This window comes from Pinus tabuliformis, chromosome 5_2 (genome assembly GCF_031772625.1).
Source record: "Pinus tabuliformis cultivar Carrire ecotype Pingquan chromosome 5_2, CPIR1, whole genome shotgun sequence".
NCBI classification, from domain to species: Eukaryota; Viridiplantae; Streptophyta; class Pinopsida; order Pinales; family Pinaceae; genus Pinus; species Pinus tabuliformis.
Genome location: NC_142306.1, coordinates 417,461,744 through 417,488,778, shown reverse-complemented (window position 1 = coordinate 417,488,778; position 27,035 = coordinate 417,461,744).

Here is a 27,035-nt window from a genome sequence, read left to right as displayed (position 1 = left end):
GATGCATATTGGGTTGTAGACCTAGATCAGAGAATATCTATAAGTGGGTATGTGTTTAAACTATTTGGAGGAGCAGTCATTTGGATGAGCAAGAGACAGTTTGTAGTGGCACTTTCAACTATAGAGGTTGAATACATGGCAACCACTCATGCAAGCAAGGAAGTAGTTTGGTTGCAAATATTATGTTCAAGTATGGGGTTGGTACAATGATAAATAAGTATATACTGTGACAAACAAAGTGCAATTTTCTTGGTCAATAATGTTGCTTATCATTAGAATACAAAGCAGACTACTGTTCAATGTCACTTTGTGAGGGATATGGTTGAAGACAAAATGGTATTACTAGTAAAGTTGGATGTCACTTTGAAGAATGTTGCAGATGCATTGAAAAAGTAAATGAACATTGAGAAGTTTTCTTGGTGTAGAAAAATAATGGGAATTGCAACTCAGGACCAATGACTATACACTACTACGACCCCTTGTGTGGAAAGTAAGAACCAAGTGGAAGAATTTTTGCTATGTGTGATATTCTTTTCACGACAAGTTGTAGATGTTGTTATGTTGCATTGGGCACAATACGTGGTCGATAGTCACCCTTGTTGGGGAGTTTGCAAGGGGGAAATAGCCCCCTACACAGGGTCTGGGGAAGTAGCCTGATAAAAAAAAATTATGCAGACCCAATAATTGTTGGTAGGACCCAAGGATGGTGGGAAAACCTACCCATGGTTTTGTGCATGGTTTTGGGCATGATGGTTTTTTCCCATGGTATTTTGTAGATCCGATCAAGGGAATTATGATTATGTTCTAATCCAAGGTTAATGGATTGGGTTTTATGAATGTTTCAGAATGTCTATAATTTATTGTAACATTGAAAGGAAAATAATGAAAAATCAATCTAATTTTCCCGTTTTTGGGTTTTAGGAGAAAATATTTGTGTATATTTTTTTATTCTCACCATTGAATATTTTTCTATTTTAAGAGTTTGTTTGCAAGTAATTTTTGTACAGGGTTAAAATCTACACTCATTTTGAATATAATACTTCCAAACCAGGTTATGTACCATGCCCACTGATGGGGTTTACTCCCAATGAAGAGATCTGAAATTGATTTCCCATCATTTGGTACCAATTGAATGTCGAATGGGTGAAGAGTGATAGGTGGTTTGACTCATCTGAGGAATTGGTATAACATGCATTAAACCTTCTTGAAATTCCTATATTCTCCTCCATCCACTCCATTATGTATACAATGCAGTAAAAGACATACCAAATCAATGGGTGGTGGATTATAACTATGTCCCATGCACTCTACATATAATGCATTGGAACCTTATGGGGTGTGTTTTCATGTGTAACTAGCATGTGAGCTAGTGGGGTGGAGACAAAACACACCCCACATTCTCTCTTTTCATGCACCCCATCTGGGGGGTTTGAGTCCTTCTAAAATAATATCCAACACTCCTGTTTGAGTAAGAATTGTTGGAGGAGTTCCAAAGGGTGGAGATTTAAGTGACTTGAGCAAAGAATCCTTCATTGGCTAGCTTGTCTTCTATTTCTTTTCCTAACCTCTAAATGTGGGTGGAAATGATCACATGGATGGCATTAATAATGGAGTCAACTTGATATATGAGATTTTCTAGTCTTCAACTATGAGAGACCTTAGTCATGGGAGTACCATTAAGAATTTTTTTGATCATAGTTATGAATATCTTCGAGTCTCCTTCCAACATCAACTTGGTGTATCCCTAATCTTGCGTGATCATTATTCCTTCTTCTAGTTCCTTTAGCTTAGGTGCATTGTTTCTATTATAACCTATGGATTCTCAGTATATGTAAAGGATATTTTTAGAGTGATCCCTAACTATTCTACCAAATCATTCTAGAATGGAGTTTCCTTTTGAAGCTTCATTGAAATTAAACTTTAGAAAAATTGGGGCTGGAGGATCCCAACAGGAGGGGATAGTTGGAGAGATGGGGAGAGGAGTTGAAGGAGAGGAAGTGATGGGGTGTAGTTTCTAATTTCACATAATGGAGGCTTATTCTCTTGAGTCTTTATATTCCTACTTCAACCATGATTCTCGAATTTTCCTTTGAATGAAGAGCCAAAGATGGTCTTGAGTAAGGGAATTGCTTCTAACGCTGCAGTAGTTCCTTTCTTTCCATATGCCCCAAATAAGAAGTCTTGGAAGTAGGGTCCAAATCCTATTTCATATAGGGTTCTTAAAGACTTGAAATATCCAATTTTCACTATTTTGAGGATACTTAATGGTTTTCAATATGAGTGTTTCATACTGATCTCGAACGTCTTCTACAGATGCCAAGTATAAGAGTAATTTTTGAATAAGTGTTCTAATTTTTTGGATTCAAGGAAACATATATCTATATATATATATATATATATATATATATTACCTAGAGGGTCCCAAATAATTTCATTTTTCTATATTATCCTAAGTTAGTGCTTTCTCGTATACTAGGAGGCATATAAATATTAATGCTTTTGGACATAATTTCCATTTCTAGATATTTCTCTAGATAGAAGCTTTAAGGATCTCATTGTACCTTACCTCAAGATTGCATGCTTCTCTGTTGGAGAATGTTCCACTTGTTCCATATAACCATATAATTTTATCCACTTGAGTATAAATTAGGATACATATTTCTTAGAGTTTCTTCTAGAGTTGAGTCTAAATCTTGTCATTGGTTTAGGGATGCCAATCCTCTAGTTCCACCTATTGTCTCCAAGAAGAGGAGTTATGTGTATCCCAATAATATCTGACTTTGTGTAAGCCCTATGTTTTCATATTGAGTCAAATAATGTTTAATTCATTCTGACCTTGGAATTTGGTTCATTGCTTCCATGATTCATCCTAGGAAAGGGTTGATTCACCATCTAGGAACTCTCAAAAGTAGTTTTGTTGAATGAAGTCCATGCCACTTTTTTCTAAGTTCCATATGGGGGATCCCACCTATCTAAATGGAGTTTTGATGATAAGTTGTACTAGGACTTTTTCTGCATATTTCCAAAGCCATATGTGCTTCCATAAATCATGCCCCTTGCATGCATCGCCTCCAAATTTTGGATCCTAAAATAGTGTCCAGGGTTGATGGACCCCTTAAACCAAGTCCTTTTCTAAACTTGGGTCTACATAATTCATCCCATGCCACTAAGGACCATTTTTATCCATTTTGTCCCCAACCCACAAAAAGGAATATTGTAGGATCCATATTGAGCTAAGAATGGAAGAGGGTGCCATGAGTAGAAAAAACATAGATCAAAAGAAATTGGAGGATTGATTTTAGAAGGACCAATAGTCTTGCAATGTTGAGGGATTCGAATGTCCAACTAGCCATATTAGTATTAATTTAACTGATGATATCCACCCATAGGTTGTTCTTGAGGGAGACTTCCACCAGTGAACCTCCTAGACATTTTGAGGCCAACTTGCTAATTTGAAAACCTAGAGTTCTAGGAATGTGGTTCTGCACAACTTTTGGAGTATTAAAGAAAAAAGTGATATTTAGCTTTATTGATTTCCATACCGGATGCGAGGGATGATTCCTTCAATACTTGAGATAGACCCTAGGCTTCTTGGACTTTTGGGGCTCCCATTGATCCTTAAATTGTCATAGATATTCCACTAGGTAGTTTGTCACAACAACTTTGAAAATACTATGCTTAAAAATTTGAATTATACACTCTGAGGGTTAATTTCTCCTTATATTTTTGGATCTCTTTATTATTATTTATTACTTATCTAGGAAAATTATCACTATTTAGGAAATAGAGAACAATGAAATAAAACTAAAAAACCATAAAGTAACACAATATATAGCGTGTAAAACCCTTTTGGGAGATAACCTAGTTCAAAGGTGAGTGTTGGGTCCCTATAATACTAGTGATTACCCCATTACTATTGTAGTTATACCCCTTATTTATATTGTTGTGCCCCCATTGCTCCCATATTGTTATTAATGTGCCCATAGAATCCCTCTATTGTTATTTTTGTGGCTTTATATTATTATTGTTAGGTCGGCTGGATTATATTGTGACTCCTTAGACTCCTATATATAGAAAGGAGGTTTTGTCATTTGAATCATCAAAGAATTGTTCATTTATGTAATGTAAAGGAGGTTGCCCGCTCGAAGAGGCTGAATTCTAAGGCGTTGATCTATCTTTTCTATCTTTTCTTGAGCTGGTTTCATAACATTTGGTATCAGAGCTTTGGATTCTAGGGTTTCGCTGCTCCAAACAGGTCATCGTGGCATTTTCGCTATAACTTTTTTCTGTGACGTTTTAGAAGTCGCAAAAAAAACCCATTTGAGAAAAATCGTGCTGAACCTTGGGTTCAAATTTCATATCTTTTCACGCGATATTTTCAGAGATATGATCTGAGGAAGTTGGTCTTTTTGCAGACTCCTGAATTACACTCAAAACAGGTGACCTGGGGAAAATCGTCATAACTTTCTTTCTGAGCATCGGATTGCAATTTCGTAAGAAGGTCACTGTGGGAGATTGTGCATAACTCTTTCTTGGAGAATCCAATTTGGATCAGACTAGTGGCATTGGAAAGAGGACATAGAAGGCTACTACAAGTCACAATTTTAGAACTGGATGATTCGAAATTACAGAGATACATCAGATTCAATATCAGGCTTCTACAAAGTAAAAAAAGGTGTGTAGTTTTTATTTTTTATTTTTGCATAAGCTTGGTTTGAAGGAATTCAAAGGGCATAGTAAAGCATTATTATCAGTAACTGATGCCCCGAGGAAAGAAAATGCAAACACCTAGTAAGGAACCTGAAAGCTCTAGCATGACTCATGAAGAAGAGGAAGAAATGCTACATGATATATCAAAATTACAAGAACAAGTGCAACAAATGTCACGCTCACAAAATCTAAAAGATGCTAAGATAAATGGCATGGAATCTAAGATAAAGGGCATGGAAGCTAAGATGGATGATCTAAAGACAGATTTGAGGACAGATTTGAAGACAGATTTGACAAATTTTCTACAAGAAATACTTACTAATGGTGAAAAGGTTGTAAAGGAAACTCATGATGTGAACAAAAGAAATGTTAATCATGATTCCATAGACTCTAATGTTGGATCGAAGACCCACCATATTCCAAAAATCGATATGAGGAAGTTTGATGGCAAGGATCCCCCCACATGGATATTACAGATGGAGCAATTCTTCGATCTCAATAATGTGCAAAACACACAAAAGGTACGTATGGAAACTTTATATTTGGAACCAAATCAGTTTGTATGGTATCAATGGCTTTGCTCTCGTAAACAATTTATCACTTGGGCAATTTTTACGGAAGAATTGATAGCACATTATGAGGATACAAAAAGCAACACTTTTTTTAGCCAATTGATAAGTCTCAAACAAAAGGGTTCAATAATGGAGCACATTGAGGAGTTCCAAAAATTGAACATAAGGGTAAAAGATATTCCAGAGGAGCATAGGATTGATGTGTTCATAGGGTCTTTAAAGGATAATATCCAACATGATGTTCGCCTTTGGGAACCTGATTCATTAGAGAAGGCATTCAGGTTAGCAAGAAAAATGGAAAGCAAAATTATGGCAACCAGGAAGCATACCACTCACAACTATAAAGACGGAAGTGTTGTTGCCCCTAGTCTTCCACAACCTATAAGGTTGACACCACAACAATTGGAAGAAAAAAGAGCAAAAGGGCTTTGTTACAGTTGTGATAGCAAATACACTAAAGGTCATAAGTGTGCTGAGAAGAAATTATTCTACATAGATTGTGAAGAGGAAGAAGAAAAGGAGCAAGAAAGGTCAAAAGAAGAGGATATACTCCAGGAACAAAGCCTAGATGAAGAACAAATAAATCCGACCATATCTTGTAATGCATTGGCGGGAATTACCACTCCTCAAACCATCAAGATAGAAGGACAAATCAAGAAGAAAAAGGTAATAGTGTTGATTGATTCAGGAAGCACCCACAATTTTATTCATTGTAGGGTAGCAAAAGAATTGAATTGCTTCCTATATCCAGCACCAGAGTGTCAAGTGATGATTGCAAATGGAGGAACAATAAATTGCTCTGGAAAGTGCCATAATATCAAGCTATCCATGGGAGAATATGTATTGACTAGCCCAATGCTTTCCATTCCAATGGGAGGTGCTGATGTTGTACTAGGAGTCCAATGGCTACAATCCTTGGGTACAATAGCTTTTAATTTTCAAGAACTTTTCATCAAATTTTCTGTGGAAGGAAAGGAAGTTGAATTAAGGGGTATTGCAGGGAAACCAGGAAAGATAATCAGCTCTAATGGTATGACAAAGCTTCTAAAAAAGGAGCAAAGGGGTGTAATTGCACAATTATGTTCGCTAGATGTTTCCACATTGGAATCATCTATTTCTCCAGATCTCCAAAAAGTCCTGGACAATCATTCCAAGGTATTTGAGACTCCCAAAGGTCTCCCACCTATGCGTGATCATGATCATGCTATTCATCTGATTCCAGGAAGTGTTCCTCCAAACATCAGGCCGTACAGATATCCCTATGTCCAAAAAAGTGAAATTGAACGTATGGTTGCAGAAATGCTAGAGGCTGGTATAATTCAACCGAGTCAAAGTTCTTTCTCTGCTCCAGTAGTATTGGTGCACAAGAAGGATGGATCATGGCGCATGTGTCCGGATTATAGGGAGCTCAACAAGCTCACTATTAAAGATAAGTTCCCCATTCCTGTCATTGATGAATTACTGGATGAATTGCATGGATCAATTTACTTCACCAAGTTGGATCTTCGTTCAGGATATCATCAAATCAGAATGAAGATTGAAGACATTCCGAAAACGGCATTTAGAACTCATGAGGGTCATTATGAATTTTTGGTCATGCCTTTTGGCCTTACCAATGCACCTTCAACATTTCAAGGTTTGATGAATTCAATTTTCAAACCATTCCTTAGAAAATTTGTGTTAGTATTTTTTGATGATATACTAATCTACAGCAAGTCTTGGAAGGATCATGTTGAACATGTTGACAGGGTGCTACAACTATTGGAGGAGAAACAATTATATGCAAAAAGATCCAAATGTTTCTTTGGAGTCCAGGAGGTGGAATATTTGGGTCATATTGTATCTCATGAAGGAGTTAAGGTAGACCCTAGCAAAATTAAAGCCATTAAGGAATGGAAAATCCCCACATCCATAAAGCATCTGCGAGGATTTCTTGGGTTGACAGGGTATTATCGCAAGTTTGTTAAGAATTATGGGAGAATAGCAGCACCTCTAACAACATTATTGAAGAAAGATTCATTTTCATGGACTCCGGAAGCAACAAAGGCCTTTGAACATCTTAAAGAGGCAATGTGCCAAGCACCGGTCTTAGCTACACCGGACTTCACAAAAACCTTTATTGTGGAATGTGATGCTTCAGGAAATGGAATTGGTGCTGTTCTAATGCAAGATGAAAGACCCATTGCTTTTGAAAGTCGTCCAATCAAGGGAAAGTTTTTAAGCAAAGCTATTTATGAGAAGGAAATGTTGGCAATACTCCATGCACTTAAGAAATGGCGACCCTACCTAATGGGAAGACACTTCAAGGTAAAAACGGATCATGATAGCCTTAAATACTTTTTAGAACAAAGATTATCCTCTGAAGAGCAACAAAAGTGGGTCACAAAGATGTTGGGTTATGACTTTGAAATCATCTACAAAAAAGGGAAGCAAAATGTGGTGGCAGATGCACTCTCAAGAAAGGATGAGGATGTGGAAGCATTGTTGTGCGCCATTTCTATTATCCAACCAGATTGGATAAATGAAGCAAGGGAGGAATGGAAGAATGACGAAGAAGTGTGGGCACTTATTCGAAAGCTACAACAAGATTCCAGTACATCTGATACATTTAGCTGGAAAAATGATTCGTTATGGTACAAAGATCGCTTATACCTCTGTAAGAATTCCCAGCTAAAACAAAAGATTCTTATGGAATTGCACACTTCTCCCTTAGGAGGGCACTCAGGATTTTTAAAAACTTACCACAGGGTTAAGAAGGAATTTTTTTGGGATGGCCTTAAATCAGATATTCAAAAGTTTGTGGCAGAATGTTTGGTTTGCCAACAAAATAAAGTTGAAACAATTAAGACACCGGGTCTATTACAACCTTTATCCATTCCAAGCCAACGTTGGGAGGAGGTTTCAATGGATTTTATCACAGGTTTACCCAAGTCTGAGGGAAAGAGTGTCATCATGGTGGTAGTTGACAGACTTACCAAGTATGCACACTTTTGTGCATTATCACATCCATTTAAAGCCAGTACAGTTTCTACTGCATTTATGGAAACAATTCAAAAGCTACATGGAAACCCAAAGATTATTGTAAGTGACAGAGATCCCATTTTCACTGGAAATTTTTGGACAGAATTATTTTCTTGTCTTGGTACTCAGTTAGCTCATAGCTCATCTTATCATCCTCAATCTGATGGGCAAACTGAGATAGTAAACAAATGTTTGGAAGGATATCTTCGTTGCTTTGTATCTGATAAACAGACACAATGGGTCAAATGGTTGCCTCTGGCTGAATGGTGGTATAACACTTCCTTCCATACAGCAACAAAAATGACCCCATTTATGGCACTTTATGGGTATCAACCACCATCCATCACATCATATTTAAGAGAAAATTCTAAGGTTCAGGCAGTGGAACATCACATCGAACATCAACAACAAGTCCTCCAACTCTTAAAGGATAACCTCGTGTTGGCACAGAATAGAATGAAACAACAGGCAGATCAACATCGCAGTGAAAGAAGTTTTGATGTAGGTGATTGGGTATTCCTACGGCTACAACCATATAAGCAAATGTCCCTCAAGCAAGCTAAGAAGGATAATAAATTATCACCAAAGTATTATGGTCCGTACAAGGTGTTGCAAAAGATTGGTACTATGGCATACAAATTGGAGCTTCCTGCAGCTTCTCGATTGCACCCAGTTTTCCATGTTTCATGTTTAAAGAAGGTTATAGGCGACAAGCTCCCAGTTCAAACAATATTGCCAGAACTTGACGAGGAAGGAAAAATTATATTGGAACCGGAAGCAGTCACAGAAACAAGAACTCGACAGCTACGAAATCGATCAATTTCAGAGTATCTTATCAAGTGGAAGAACTTATCCGCTGAAGATTCCACATGGGAGGATGAGAATTTTATGCAGAAGTATCCAGAACTACTCAAGCGTTGAGGACAACACTTTTTTGAAGGAGAGGGGCATGTTGGGTCCCTATAATACTAGTGATTACCCCATTACTATTGTAGTTATACCCCTTATTTATATTGTTGTGCCCCCATTGCCCCCATATTGTTATTAATGTGCCCATAGAATCCCTCTATTGTTATTTTTGTGGCTTTATATTATTATTGTTAGGTCGGCTGGATTATATTGTGACTCCTTAGACTCCTATATATAGAAAGGAGGTTTTGTCATTTGAATCATCAAAGAATTGTTCATTTATGTAATGTAAAGGAGGTTGCCCCCTCGAAGAGGCTGAATTCTAAGGCGTTGATCTATCTTTTCTATCTTTTCTTGAGCTGGTTTCATAACAATGAGCCTTCTTTACTCTCTTTCTGTAAATGGAAAATGGATGCAAGTACAAAGAAGTGAGACATGTGGCCTGTTGGATGCTACAATGTAGAAATCATTTTTATTTTCTCTCTCCCTATCCACCCTTGGCTATTGTAATAAAATGCACTTGAATAGAATGGAATCCCTTTTTCTTCTGGTGTCCTAGTTATAACATAACCCAATAGCCTACTGGGGGTTAAGTTGGACTCCTTCAACTCTTAACTAGAGTCAAAATATGTAATATTCTAGAGACTTCTCATCATTATCATTTGGCTAGCCCATTTTCAATGAGTAATGGGGGCCGATGTGGCATTCTCTTGAATCATCGTGGTCATAATAGAAGGTCAAGTTCCTAGTGACATAAATTTTGCATATGGACTTCAATTAAGGTGATTATTCTACTGTTGGAAAGATATTTGTGTGTAGAATAAAATGTAAGGTGTAAATTTAAGAAAAAAAAAATTGCCCCCAAAAAATTCCATTTGATGCGCAAAACTTCTTCTGGAAGGTTTTAGACCCCAATTTTCCAAATTAAATCATGTCGGTAAAAGTAGTCCTGTGAGCTCATTCCTCCACTTTTTCCACTCTTAAAGAATTTATATGAATGAAAAAAATACAATGATCAAATATATATCACACCTCCCCATTTTTGGAATCTTATGGTTCCCAAAAGCATTTATTGAATGAGGCGAGGAAATTTTTCCTCCAACTTCTGTTAGTTGTACCATTTAGCTTTAACTAGAAGTTATCCTTTAAACCCAATCTACCAAAGGTCATGGTAGCCCTATATCATAGTTCTAGACCTCTTCTACAAAATTGTATCGTTTGTCAAGTATGCCTAAGCATCTAGTGTCAAATCCTCTTTAGAAGGTAGGACCTATTCCTCTTCCTGATCTACCATGGAAGTTCATAAAGAGTTCATACTATCTACATCCATCACTAAGTGAATGTGCATGCATGGGGGTAGATTGAATTTATAGGTGTTATCTCCCATATTTTCCAATATATCAAAGGGACCATATCGCAAAGCCTTGATTTTCTTACTAACACCCTATATCCTCTCCTTGTTCAATTGTAACCATACTTAGTCTCCCATCTTCAGTGACCTCTTTATTCAGTGTTGATCATGCCTAGCCTTTTATTTTTCCTATTACTTTTGCAATGTCTCTTTTACTTGTAGATGGATCTACCTCTTCTTCTCAAAAACAAGTTCTACCCTCAAGGAATCCCCTATAAGAACCTCCCTCACTCCTCCTTGTTTCTCATATGCAATATCCAAAGGTGAAGGTAGAAATATCCAAAACAAGTTTTAAATGGAGACTTACCAGTGGAAGTGGGGACTAGTACTTTGTTATAAGGATGTAATTTTTATCCCAAGTCTTTTGATACTTATGATTATAACCCCCCAAAAGTTGCATGAAATTCCTACATATTGATTATGTCTACACATCTATTTGTGGATTTAATGTTGTAGACCTCTTCAAATTTTTTTCCATCTAGCACCACAATGTAGTCCAAAATGCATCAAGAAATATCATGTCCCTCTCTCAAAAAATGCTACTTGGTATCCCAAAGTGCATATAGACCTATCCAAAGCACAAGTTCACTACTTCTTTCCCCTTGACGGCACTTTTATATGGCATCTGAATATACATATTAGTGAACTTGTTAGCTACCATGAATAGGTAGCCATGCCCCTTCATCGTTTTTCTAAACCTCCCACAAAGTCCATTGGAATTCCTTCTCAAGAATAAGTGGGTACATGCAAGGGATGATATGGACCCTAATTTCTATTGGAAGAATAAGTGGGTACATCCTCTTATGAATCCACCTACTTTTTCTTGCATGTTGGGACAACAGACATAGCTCTACAAGTTGGCCACTATCTTCCCTACACCAAAGCATCCTGCAACCTTGGAGGTGTAAGATTCTCTAATCAGGTGTAGTCGCTCGCATTTAGGAACACATAACTTATCCAACCTATAGAGTAACCCATCCTGGAGATGGTAGTCAAATCTATTATCACCATCATGCACATGATTTAGGCTTTGCAACTATTGAAACACCTCTTTAAAGTCCTGTTATAGCTACTACAACCCCCTCCAAAATTTTGGCCTATACTCAATTTTGGAGCCTTCCATGATCTTGTTGGTCATTGTAGCAAAATTTCAAACTCATTTCATTGTTTTCTTAAAGTCTTGTGTTCCCCTTTGAAAGATGGGAAAAGTATCATCTTTTAGCATGTTGGTTGTCACATCATGTGTATAAGCCTGTTCTGGTGGTTGTAAGAGGTCATATTTGTGTAAGTGAGTTTTTATAACCTTGTAAGTACCTGTTACACTCATTTCCAAAGTTTTGAGCATTGTCGCACAAGTGGTGTCACGGTCGTCGTAAAGTACATCTTTGGTGTCACACTTGTCGTAACTTATCGTAAAGTTGTCGCACTGAGGGAAATGATTTTTTCATGTGTTTTGATAATCTAGGTTGTCATGTCATCAAAATATTCTAAGTGTGTGATCATAGTCAAATTTGATCACCATTCACACCAATCTTACTGATCCCACACTTAGCCATTTTTGGAAAAACTTCCTGACTGATCAACCTAGCTTCACAGGTGTCCCCTGAGCTATGCATTACGTAGTCTCAGTCCTCTAGCTATGACCTTGTTGATTGTAACTATGTAATTTGTAGTTCTTGGCTCCCAAGACTGCTTCACTACGCAGTTTCTCTGCCCAAGCCCCAGCCTTCACCTCTATAATTACACAATCATGACCCCCATCCTAGCTTAAATGCGTACTTCGCAACCTCAAGCCTCAAGATCATTGCCTAAGACCTTGAACTACGTAGTTGTGTAGTAGCCTATCCTTACTTGACTCCTAGAACAATGGAGTGAGCTCTCCCCATGCCCATCCCTTCAGCCTATCCCATTGTCTAAAGAAACTGCACAGTATTATGCCTCAGCACAGCCTGAACTGTGCACTGTGTAGTCTCAAGGCTCAAGACTTCCCCTTGTCTGCCTAAATTGCACAACTGCATAGTCATTGAGTCCCTATTCCAACCCTGTCACTTGTTCCGGGCTTAGTTGGTGGATCAGAATGCATCATCTTAGACTAGGGTGGTTTCAGATTGATGGAGTCTCGTCATGAGTGAATTGCAGGAATAGGTAGCCTATAATGCCATGGAAAGATGATGAAGAAGGAGAATAAGGAGGGAAGCATGCTCAAAAACTCTCTTGCAGTTGAACTTACAAGTTGATCGATCAAGGGAAACCGAAGGGACACTAGTTTGTGACCACTATTAAAGACTTGAGACCATTGAATATTCCTCATCACCAAGCCATAAGGAGGTGACAAAAAAAGCATCTTCAAGAAGACATACAACACTTAGCAGCAGTAGTGCCTTGACATTGCCACATCATCAAGTAGTCCATGTCATCAGTTTCATGTCATGAGTGGTCATATGCCACATCACTATTGCGGATCATGTATTTTGTATTCAAAAGGTATTGTAAATTGGAATTCCAAAGGACACAAATGGAATGTAAAGGGTCATGTAAGTTGAAAAGTCATATGAAGTCAAATAGTCATGAGGGTAGTCAAAGAGTCACCCTTGGTTATATATATTGCCTCATTGTATGAGAAAAGGAGTTTTCACCTTGGCTCCTCCCATAAATAAATAGAGAGATAAGTTGGTTCTTTGAGGAGCAAAAAGTGTCTCCAATGCTCCACTACTAGAGCTAGTGATGCACATTGTAAACATGTGTCTTGGAACTTTTAGTTAATAACAAAAGCCTTCAAGGCCAACACGTTCCTCATGCATGGATTATGAATGTTTGTAAGACTATTATTGAGATGTTTGTATTTCATGTTTATTCTCACATGTGCTAAGAAAGTTGAACTATTTCGATTGTTTTAATACTTATCTTATTGAGAATTTGTTGTAATGGTTGTTATTGATGTCCCATTCTTGCGAACTATTCCGTGGGATATTAGACATATATTTCTTCATTTGGTTGTTGTAACGACCGTCGCATCCTCTGTGGACTATTCCACTAGATGTTAAACGGATCCTTCCGGTTCATGTGTGTCTCTTCTTGGGTGGTACTACTACCTCTCACTTAGAGGCTCAATTTTCTCCCCTCTCTGAAGTAGAAGAAGCTTGACACATTTATAAATGAACACTCACCAGGCACAAAGTTATTACTTTTCGAAGGCACCATTACATCCCTTTCTCTTGCTGATAGTTAGAGGCAAGGAAAATATTAAAGGATTCGACAATCGGGCCTTTATCCTAGATGGGACTCCTACACCAAATGGTGCGAGGTCTAGTTGGGACCTCATGTCGAGGAGATCCCTTGAATGTTGGTGGGTCTAGCTATAACACCTCATCCCACATCTACCCAAGTAACCGACCAACCAGGGTAAATATGAGACGAGAGGCCACTATAATGGGACTCAACGTCCTAGGTGACCTTAAGGATGTCGAATCACTGGAAACAAACCACACAAACCTTCCACATAAGAAACAAAACTCCCAGGATCCATCCCAACCACTAAGGTAACTAGCCTCTGAAACCAACTGAATTTTTAGTGCATCAAACCCCTAGATGCTCCCTTGATATGGACAAGGGTGTATTTAGGAGGCTCCAGATGTTCACACAGCAAGGCATGCATGCGTCTAGGGACTTTTCTCCTCAAACCTGTGCCCATGATTCTGGGATTTGTGTCACTTTTTCAAGCCCAGAGCCCAGGTCACTGCCCAGAACTCAATGATAGGTTTATAAAAGAATTTACAAAACAAAACAATGATACATCTGTAAAAAAATTGAAAAGGTTTAGACTGGACCCCTACTAGCCATGACAAGCATTTTGTCAAACATGTCACAACTATGTAATCTACAGGTTCGTAAAATAGATCTTAGCATAGAGGTCTCATACTTATCTGCTAATTGCTAAGAAGCATTGTTCCCTTATATCATTAGCTGCATTAAAATCTATTAGGTCTTAGATACATTATTCATTCATTTACAAATCAAAACATTAGGAGAGCCGTACATCATCAACGTCATTATACATGTTTATAACCAGCATAATAACAACAAAAATATCAAGGATACATCATCCATAGAATCCACATATCAACCAGTACATTTACACATAAGATACCAAGGAAAGAACCTCTTATTAATGAATGCAAAATCCAACCTAGTATGGGACTACCATGTTCAACCCGACCCACCCCTGTGCCATATTCCAAGCATGAATGTGGGACTCAAACCAAAAGAACCAACCAGGGCACCCTGAGGCTATACCACATCACCCTCATCTATAGAAACTAGGCTTTATCGCAATCCACACTGGATCACTATGCCAAAAAAATAAACATGTAATAACAGGCTTTACCATAATCTCCACCAAAGCACTAGGCCAAAACAAGCATGGATGCCACCGGATTTATCCACATACACCGTGAGGAATTTTCCTGTCTCCTAGTCTCTAGGCTTTAGTCCAATCCACACCGAATCACTAGGCCATAATAGAGACACCAGTCTCTGGGCTTTGTCACAATCCACCTTGGATCACTAGGCCCTAACCGAGAGTCCACTCTCTTGGATTTACCGTACATCCCATCCCGGGATTACTAGGACTGATGGAGAGCACCCACTTCTAGGCTTTACCATATATCTCGCCATTCATCAGTCGAGGATTCCTAGGCCCATCGAGGCAACACAAATTTAGGATTTAGCACAACCCACATTTTGGCTCAGGGGTTACTAGGCCATATGTTCTTTTATTCAGAGATCCACCTCACTCAGCTTCGAATCCATCTGGAAATCTAGCTCAACCAAAACATGAGAACCCCATCACACCATGGCTATCCAGGAATGGAAAGGTTGGGCTGAAAACACTATCACACCTAGAAAAACCCATTCCATGACAACAAAGAACCACATGCAATACCATGTATGCCAAATCTAGTAAGGAAACCACACATGCAAATTGATACTTACAAAGAATCATCTTGTAGCTGCTTGATCCTACTCTTCCTTGCTTTCTCCTTCCTGCTTCTTGCTTTCTTTGCCTAAATTGATCCAATGTTAAAGTGCGCCAAGAAAGCTCAAAGTGTCTAAGAGTGAGAGAGAGAGAGAGAATAATGAAATAACTCCAAAACTAAACTGAAAAAAGGTAGCAACTGATCCTCATAAGCCTTTTTATCAATTAGGCCTCTATTTTCTTCATTTTCCATTATTTTCCTTCATTTTCCTCCTCACATGCAACTTGTGACCTTTCACCTTCCTTTTCTCCTAATTTCCATTATTTTCATAAATAAAATGCTAATTAATGCCACTTTTCCATTCCAAATGCCTTAGCCATTTCCTTTGCTAATTTCCTTAGCCATAATAAACCAATGAACACCCACACTAGGATGTCTTGCCCAACATTCAACTTGGAATAAGTGTCCCATAATCTGTGGTTATTATTTTTCCTTTATTAAATTTTATTACATGGAATTTTCACTAGGGCTGTTACAAAACCCTCCCCCTTGGGGGACACCATCCTCGGTGTTCAACCACACCTATACCTCATCAAAACCACTGAAAATCAAATGTACTTACCATGGAGCTTCATAACATAGCTCGATGTAGTATTTACAATGATCACCCTGTTGACAAGAAAACCAACATGACAACATAACAACATGACAACTATAATGACACCCATACCACTTGTTGGAGCTTTATAACATAACTCATGGCAGTATTTACATCCATGTACATATGTACATATATCAAAACATCACCCAAACATATGCCAAAACATATACCAAACATCATACCAAAACTACTTTTCCTCAACTGGCAAACAATGAAGGATACATAGCCTGCATCTGATCCACCATCTCCCATGTAGCTTCATTGGGACCAAAGTGCTTCCACTACACTTTAACCTGCTCAATTTCTTGGTTCAGGAGCATGAACACCTTTATCTATATTATACACTGAGGTTCTAGCTTGAATTCTCCATATGGATCCACCTGCAATATAGACCAGTCAATCACATGATCAACATATTTAACATACTTCTTAAGCAATGACACATGGAAAACATCATGGAATTTCACTATCAGAGGCAATGCAAGTCGATAGGCTACTAGCCCAATCCTCTCAATAATCCTGAAATGTACACAAAACTGGGGTGCCAGCTTGGTACATGATCCAATACGCAAGGAGCTCTTCCTTGGTTTGATGCGCAAGTACATCTATTCCCCAACCTGAAACTCCTTAAAAAACCTATTCTAATCTACATAGCTCTTCTACCAATCCTATTCTACTTTCAAATTCTTCTTCATTACCTGCATTTCTCACTCCATGTTTTCCAACATGTCTGGTCCAATCAACACCATGTTAACTAGATCACTCCAACTGATGGGAGTATTACAACTTTGCCCATACAATGCCTCAAACAGACTCATCTTTAAAGATTCTTGATATCCATTTTTGTAAGCGAACTCTACTAATGGAAGATTCTCTTCCCACTTTCACTGTTGATGCATCACATACATCTTCAACATGTCCTCCAATATCCTATTGACCCTCACAGTCTGTCCATCTGAATGCGGATGATAAGATGTAGTAAAGGAGAAGTTTGTGCCCAAACCTACAAACAACTCTTTCCAAAACTTGGAAGTGAACTTTGCATCCCTGTCTAACACAGTCTTCTTTAAAACACCATGCAATCTAACCACATCTCTAATGAACACCTGTGCCACATCACTAGTTGAATATGTTTCCTTCACTAGAATTAAGTGTGCAACCTTTTTCAACATATCCACAACAACCATGATGGAATTGCGTTGTCTAAATGTCTTGGGAAAACCTGCGATGAAATCCATGGAAATGACCTCCCATTTCCACTCTAGAATTGCAACTGGATTTAGCAATCCACTTGGATGCTTACACTTTTCCTTTACATGCTGACAATCAAAACATCTAGCCATAAACTCTGTATGCCTCTCTTCAAATTTTGCCAATAATATATTTTCAACATCTTCTGATAGCCTGTGTGACCTTAATATGGTTTCACATGAAACTCCCTCAATATCACCTTCCTTAGCTCACTTCTATCTGGCACATATATCCTATCCCTAAATCTCACCATTCCATCTGTCATGAGATGATAGTCCACATCCTATGCACCTTCATTTGTATTTGTACCTATAGCACTACTTGTACCTATACCTGTACTTGTACTCTGCTACAACCTATTTACAATCTCCATATACCTGTCATCCTGTTGACCTGCCTATAATATCATATCTCATAATTTTTTCCCATAGGAGCTCATAGTTTCTATATGATTCACCTGTATCACCTACTAAGAGCATCTACAACCATGTTCTCTTTTCCCTTAATGCACCTGATCTCAAAGTCAAACTCACTGATCATGGCAAACCACCTAGCTTACTTGGCGTTTAGATTTGACTAGTCAAACAAGTATCTCAACCCACTGTGATCATTCGTCAGTACAAAACTTCTGCCAAGAAGATAGTGCCTCCACATATTCAATGCATGAATGATCGCTTCTAACTCAAGATCATGTGTCGGATAGTTCTACTTGTTCTCATTCAGTTTTTGTGACTCATAGCATACCACCTTTCCATCCCGCATAAGGAATCCACCAAGTCCTCTCTTGCAATCATCTATACATACTACAAAATCTTTGTTCATTTCTGCAATCTTTAGCATTGGTTCATGAGTCAAAAACTACTTGAGCTACTCAAAACTAGTTGCACACTCCTCTATACATTCAAAATTCTTACCTTTGTTTGCAATGATCTAATATGATAAGCAATCTGCAAGAATTTTGTGATGAACCTCTTGTAATAACCTGCTGACCCCATGAAATATCTCACCTCATCCACATTCCTGGGAGCTTCCCACTCCATGATAACTCTTACCTTTTATGGGTCCATTGCTATGCCATCCTTGGAAACCACATGTCCCAAGTAATGTACCTCAGTCTTAAATAAACTGCACTTGTTGAGATTAGCATACAACTGATGCTCTCTCAACAACCTCAACACTGCTGCCAAATGCTCGGAATGCTCTTCCTAATTTTTAGAATATACCAATATGTCATCAATGAACACAATAACAAACTTGTCCAAATAGGGACGAAACACACTATTCATCAAACACATAAAAGTAGCTGGAGCATTAGTCAAATCGAATGGAACTACAACAAACTCATAATTCCCATACCCATTCCGAAAAGTTATCTTGTAAATTGTTTCCTCTTTAATGTGTACCTGATGATATTCGGATCTCAGATCAATATTCGAGAACATTGTTTCTCCCTTTAGCTAATCAAATAAGTAATCAATCCTCGAAAATGGATACCTATTCTTCATGGTCACTTTATTCAACTTCCTGTAGTTAATGCACAATCTGAGAGTACCATCCTTCTTGTTTACAAATAATACCGGTGTGCCCCAAGGTGATACACTTGGACTAATGCATCCATTTTCATTCATTTCCTTTAATTGCAACTTCCATTATACCAACTCTGTAGTGTTCATCCTATAAGGTGCTTTTGATGTTGGTGCTACCCCTGGTAACAAATTCAATAGAAAATTCTACTTCCATGTGAGGTCGCAACTCTGAAATCTCTGGGGGAAACATCCTGAAACTATTGTAGAACTAAGTAACTGCTCCAAACATATGCATCCTCAACTTCCTTACATTTATCGCTAGAAACATGCCCTGCAAATAACACACACCCTTTTCTGCAACTGCACTTTTCCTGCATAGTTGTCACCATCCTAACTAATGTGGCTTTATTCTTTCTGTGTAAGACTCTTGGTTCCCCATTGTCATCCAATCACTTAACGGCTTTGTCATAACAATCCACGTTGGTTCTATGAAGGTATAGCCAGTCCATACCCAATAGCATACTATATGATCCCAATGGAAATACATTCAAGTGAGCTTATGTAGACATGCCATTCAACTCAAATGTACAAGCTCTTACCCAATGATGAACTCTTTTCTTTGTACCCATAGCCAATTGCACTAACCAAGATTCCATATGCACTCCTTTATTCAAACCACATTTATCCACCAAGTCAGGACTAACATAACTATAATTAGATCTAGGGTCAGTCAAAATAGAAACAACTTGATCACTAAGCTTACCGTCCATCTCAATGATAGATGCTTGATGGTTTGACTTCCTATTAACCAGTGTTGCATAGATACGAGGAATGCTCTAACCAAGATCCCCAATAGTTTGTGCCTCCTGTGAACAATATATCTGAGGCCTACCACCTTCATTATGTGGACAACCTCTCCTAAGGTGTTCCTCACCACATTTCCAACACTCCAATCGTCTAATACCATCACCTCTATGTTGTTGTTGTGATCCATGTCCTTGTCTAGCTGCATTGAACTTCTTTTGTGGTGCCACATTTTATTTCTCTTCTGCATTATGAGGCTTTGTTCATTTTGGTTTCCATTTACCTTTCCCTTTCTATCCTTGCTAAGATTCATCATTACACTTTGATTGTTCACAACAATGCTTCAATTTACCAATAACTTCCTCAATTGACTGAGCCTCATCATACTCAGTCCGATCTCTAAGTGCTAATGGAAAACCACTGACAAATAGCTGAATTTTATCCTTCTCATATTTAAGATATGGTACATACCTTAATAGATTTAGGAACTTAGTCATGTACTCTTCATCTGTCATTGAGCCCATCTTTAGCTCATAAAATTCTTTGGCCTTACCGTCGTGGTACCTTTTTGACAAGTACTTCTTCCTGAAAATCCTCTTGAACTCATGCCAACTCAAGTCCTTTGTCCCAATGTATCTAACCTGGTTCACATCTTCCCACCAGATATCTACTTTACCTATCAGGCTAAAGATAGCTACTCTAGACTTCATATTATCTATGTAATTATGCAACTCAAATAACTTCTTCATCCCAAGTATCCAAGCCAATGCATCTTTAATATTCTTCAAATATCCATCAAAATTAAGTGGCTTTGCTTTCTTAAATTCATCTAGCAAGTATCCCCTATCACTCCTTCTGTAAGGATGATAACAATGACGATCATAATTCTTATCAAAACCAAAACTAGAGTAGTACTTGTGTCCATCACCTCTCCTATCCAGAGTATTCAAATGTCTGTCATCTCTCACTATGTCATCTCTATCTGACCTGTGACCACCATAAGACCTACGTCCATATGCCTCGTTAGTTTTGTCCTCCTGACCATGGTTGATTGCATTAACCTCTACTTGTTTCTCTTGTGCTTGCATGATTTTGTCATTGTCTGCCTTACAACTCCTTATTTCTTCCTTCAATATTCTCAATCTGTCTTCTAAATTAAAAGAGTACCCAACACCATACTTCTCATATAATTCATAGGGAGAATCTTTGTAGTCTACCATCTTGCTAGTCATTCTTGATCTCTTTCCTGTAAGGCATACTATGTCAGCTAAACCAATTCATAATAAACTAACGTACCTAGGCATAATTTTGGGAGGATATCTCATCTGCAGGATAAAAAAAAAACAATGTAATACATGTATAACATAATCATGACAGCGTATAGAAATATAACACATAAGCATATAACCATATAACCATTATTCTAGCTAGAGTCCAGTCATTAATGTATGACCATATCAACTACACACCATGACCTCATGCATGACAACAATAATCATACCAATGTACACTGATAATACGCAAGCATAAACCACATGTAACAAATCATACACTCATGACAACGCACTTCACAACAAAAGCATCCTCTTTCACATGGCAACATCACTACAATCATATAGACCATAAGGATGAGTAACACATGTGAAACCGACATGAATACATGACCAATGCACACCACCCATCGAGTCTGTGGTATCAGATATGACCCAAAGAGAGTGCAACCCACTCTAATACCACTTTGTAACACCCTCATACCACATCTACCCAAGTAACCAGCCAATCGAGCTAAATATTCGACAAGAGGCCACTATAATTGGTTTCAACCTCCTAGGTGACCTTAAGGAAGTGAAATTGATGGAAACACATCACACAGACCTTCCACATCAGCAATAGAACTCCCAGGAGCTATCCCAACCATTCAGGTAACAAACCTCTGAGACCAACTGAAGTTTTAAAGCATAAAACCCTTGGACGCTCCCTTAATATGGACAAGGGTACCTCTAGGAGGCGCCAGACACTCACACAACAAGGCATGCATGCATATGGAGACTTTTATCCTCAGACCTGTGCCTGCGACTTCGAGATTTGTACCATTTTTCACGCCCAAAGCCCAGGTCACTACCCAAAACTCAATGAGAAGTTCATAAATGAATTTGCACAACAGAACAATGATACATTTTCAAAAGCATTGACAACTTGGTCTAGACTAGACCCCTACTAGCCATGATAGGCATTTCGTCAAACATGTCATAAATATGTAATATACACGTTTAAACAATAGATCTGAGCATAGGTGTCTCATACTTATCTGAAAATCGCTAAGAAGCATTGTTCCCTTATATTATTAGTTGAATTATCATCTATTAGGTCATAGATACATTATTCATTCATTTACAAATCAAAACATGAGGAGAGCCATACATCATCACTGCCATGATATATGCTTATAACTAGCATAATAACAAAAAAAATATCAAGGATACTTCAGCCATAGAATCCACATATCAACCAGTACATTTAGACATAAGATACCAAGGAAAGAACCTCTTATTAATGAATGAAAAAGCCAACCTGGTATGGGACTACCACGTTCCACCTGACCATATATTGGTTGAGCCAGGTCTCTTTTCAACCAATCACCCCTGTGCCATATTCCAAGCATGAATGTGGGAATCAAACCAAAAGAACCAACTAGGGCATCCCGAGGCTATACCACCTCACCCTCATCAATATAAACCAGGATTTACCGCAATCCACACCAGATCACTAGGCCAGAACAATAGACATGTAATAGCATGCTTTACCATGATCTCCACCATATCACTAGGAAAAAACAAGCATGGATGCCACCATATTTATCCACCTACACCATGAGGAATTTTCATATCTCCTAGTCTCTAGGCTTTACTACAATCCACACTGGATCACTAGGCCATAACTGAGACACCATCTTTGGTCTTTACCGCAATCCACACTGGATCACTAGGCCCTAACTGACAATCCACTCTCTAGGCTTTACCATACATCTCATCCTGGGATTACCAGGCCTCATGGAGAGCACCCATCTCTAGGCTTTACCGTATATCCTGCCATTCACCGGTCGATGATTCCTAAGTCCACCGAGGCAACACAAAATATGGCTTTACTGCAACCCACAATCTGGTTCAGGGGTTACTAGGCCATGTGTTATATTATTCAAATATCCACCTCACTCAACTTTGAATCCATCCGGCAACCAACTCAACCAAAACATGAGAACCCCATCTATCCGGAAATGGCAAGGCTAGGCTTAAAACACTGTCACACATGGAAAAACCCATGCCATGACAGTAAAGAGCCACATGCAATACCATGGATGCCAAATCTAGCAAGAAAATTACACATGCAAATCGATACACACAAAGGATCCTTTTGTAGTTTCTTGATCCTGCTCTTCCCTACTTGATCCTTCCTTCCTCTTGCCTTCTTTGCCTTTTTTGATCTAATGCCAAAGTGCTCCATGAAAACTCTAAGTGTCCAAGAGTGAGAGAGAGAGAATAATGAAAGAGCTCCAAAACTAAAATGACAAAAGGTACCAACTGATCCTCAGAAGCCTTTTTATGAATTAGGCCTCTATTTTCTTCATTTTCTATTATTTTCCTTCATTTTCCTCCTCACATGCAACTTGTTACCTTTCATCTTCATTTTCTCCTAATTTGCATTATTTTCATAAATAAAATACAAATTAATGCCACTTTTCTTTTCCAAATGCCTTAGCCATTTCCTTTTCCAATTTCCTTAGCCATAATAAACCAATGAACACCCACATTAGGATGTCTTGCCCAAGATTCAACATGGAATAAGCGTCCCATAATCTGTGGTTATTATTTTTCCTTCATTAATTTTTATTACATGAAATTTTCACTAGAGTTGTTACACCAACACCATCAACATTTCTAGTGCTAGAAGGAGGGAAGCCAAACTTTTATGGCTGATAACCCCACCAACCCCAATCCTACATCCTCTGGTCAAGGCAGTAACATAACTAGCAACTCCCCTACGCGCATTCTTGAAGTTGGTGATTCTTCTCAGCCTGAGATTGCACAACCTTACGAGCTTACATATGAAAAACTTCGGGCCATCCACCCCATCAGCTGAAATTTTATGAGAACTATTGGATTGAAACCTGGAATAGAAACTCTTCCATATTTTCCAAAGAAGAACTAAATGACCCCTATTAGGATAGTGGTTTCAACATTCGAAGAGTTGGTTCTTGCCACCATTGAAGAGTTAGAAAACTCTGAAGAAAACACAGAACAACTAGAACAACCTCCAACCTCCAATGATGGTGACAGTGATAATGCATCACTCTCAAACGATACTTTCCATGGGTTGGGCAGAGAAAAAGAAGAGGAATAAGACCAATCAAATTCTAGAGAGGATAGGGAAGACAATGAAGAGGACATGGTAGACCAAGATCTGAATTGGATGTCTTAGGGCCCACTTTCACTACCAGGTGTGTTACATAAGATGCCAAGGCATTTGGAAAATCTCCTAACAAGGTATAACCCTGAAAAAGCAATAAAGGTGTAGGATCATCTAGACAACTTCTACCTACATCTGTAAACACTTGAGGTATGTTATGATGATGTTACAGGTAGACTATTTTTGTGTACCTTAGATGGTAGAGAAACTATGTGGTATCATAGTCTTCCTCCGAATTCCATCCAAAATTGGAGGGGATTTAAGAAATTTTTCCTTGAGATATTTTCTGATGACAAGACCCCTACCATGTTATTAAAAGGGCTGGGTAGTCTCAAGATGGAGAAAAAGGAAAAAGTGGAATATTTTAATCAGAGGTTTAATGCATTCTGAATAAGTTATCAACAAACACTAAACCTCATGACTACATCACCATCGATTATTACACTTCTGCCTTGCCGACCAACATTACAAAAATTTCAAAGAGAACTACAAAACAAAATTTGACTAAAAATTACAAAGAGGCAATCGCGGTTGAAAAGGACTTGCATGCGATTGGAGTCATTGTATATAATGAAATAGCCAAAGACTCCAAAGACATGGGTAAAAGGTCTCAGGCCTCTGTAAGTAAGGCAAAGAGAAAGAAACTTTTGATATTAAGAGTTTGACACCTATCAAGACTCTGTTGAATGAGTTGGTAGAGCTAAAACAAAGGTAAAGCAAGACCACCATGAGCAGCTTGCATCCTAAGTTTAACCTGTTTAGAAGGACTACAAATTTTGGCGGTAGCAGCAACCAACCAGCTAAGTCTATGCAGAGCTCCAATGTTGTATTGAATATTGAAAACATGGGCATAGATCAATATTGTTGGTATCATCAACAATATCATTCCAAGAAAACATGCACACAATGGAATCAAGCTATGAGCATTGTTGCTACACATCTTGTTGATGCAGTATTGGATGAGGAGCAGACCAAGCCTACAGAAGAAAAGACAGAAGTTGTTGTAACTGAAGAGACACCGAGTGTGGGGCATGTAGTAAACATGTTCAATTTCATACTCACATACCAAAAGAGTATGGTCGACAAAAATCCTTCGAGTGATGGTCCAGCCAAGAAGCAGACCAACGGTACAATTTGAGAATCCAATGGCTGGCTACTACACTAGAGTTGACAAAGAAAAAAATCAAATAAAATATGTTAAGAAAGATCAATCCACCCATCAGCTCATCATAGAACACTTAGAGAAAGACTAGTAACACAACTACAATGAAAAGTGCTTCCGTAAGTAGTAAGAGTAAGACCAACATTCTGGAAGTCACAAACCAATTTACTCCCCCGACCACTTCGGAAATCCTTCCCATTGTATATTACAACATAGTTGACGACATGAAGAAGGTTCATGCAAACATTTCAATGTTTTAACTAATAAACATCACGATCCAGTGGGACATCCTCTTACGCAAGTAATGATGCTTCTTTTGACAAGGGATCTGGTACATCTTTTGGTTCCCTCGAATATTTACTGAATGATTTAACAATGAGAGAAAATACACTTTGCCCCCTTTTTCTGTTAACTTTTGAACTAGTTGTCTCTATTTTCTTGGAACTTACCTCTTAGTCACCCGAGAATATATCTCACTCTGTTATGAGATATTTTTGTTGTAATTTTTTTTTTGTATAAATACCCCCTCAATTGGAGTATTGAGGGTGGATTCTTAGTCATTGCTGTAATATTGATTATTTTGGAATAAATTTCTAGTTGGACCAAATTTCGTATGGCTTGCTAGATAAAGAATTGAAGCAAAGGACTTTTCACAAATTTCTTGAAGCAAACACCGGATCAATAAGTCCTCTATACCTTATGTTTTAAAGTTTTCCTTGTTTATTATATCATCCTTGTTTCACATCTGAATGATAAACGAAAAAGATTAATTCAGAATATGCTTGATTGCACTTTGTTTTCAATCATTATTGTTCTCCATGTTTTCTTCTGAATTAGTATAAACACTGAAATCTTAATTGCTCTTGTTTTCTAGTTCATTCATTTTGATTATTTATTAAAGAATTCTTAACTTCTCTTTAGTAGTAATCATTCAAGTTCCCTCTTTAAATGTGCTGAAGGATTCTTAACTGCCCTTCACCCATTTTGAACCCGTTCCATCTATCTCAAGTTGCCAATTGTTCTCTGTTTGACCATCTTGCCCTGTGAAACCATATTTTGTTAAGAAACCAAGTCCAAGTCCAGTTAAGCCATCTTCTTTCACTCCATTAGCCCAATGGCCTGAAACTACTCAGTTTTACCCCTCTACTATTGAATCTCACCACCCAAACTTAAACAAAACTCATAAACTTCATAACTATCCTAATATCTTTCAAAACCAAGCTAAATAATAAAGAGAGAGCCCTCTCTGGGTACAGATTGGCTAGATTCTGTACCTAAAAGTTGGTTTGTAGTTACCTTGGACCCCTTTCCTCTTCCAACAACTTCAAGGAAAATCTGAGTGATAACACCTCCTTCTGGATCTTCGTGGTGGCAACGTTGGCGTTAGGCTCCGCATCGATAATCTGCTTCCCTTTGTCATTCCCCTTTTCGGGTTCTGACTCAGAGTCGGAACATGTTTCTGATTCTGAAATCTTTAGCTTAGCCACCAGTGATTGCTTGGCCCGACGCTCACTTGTGTTATGAGTGGAGCTCTTATGGAACTGACACCACTTTCCCATGTCCTTTTT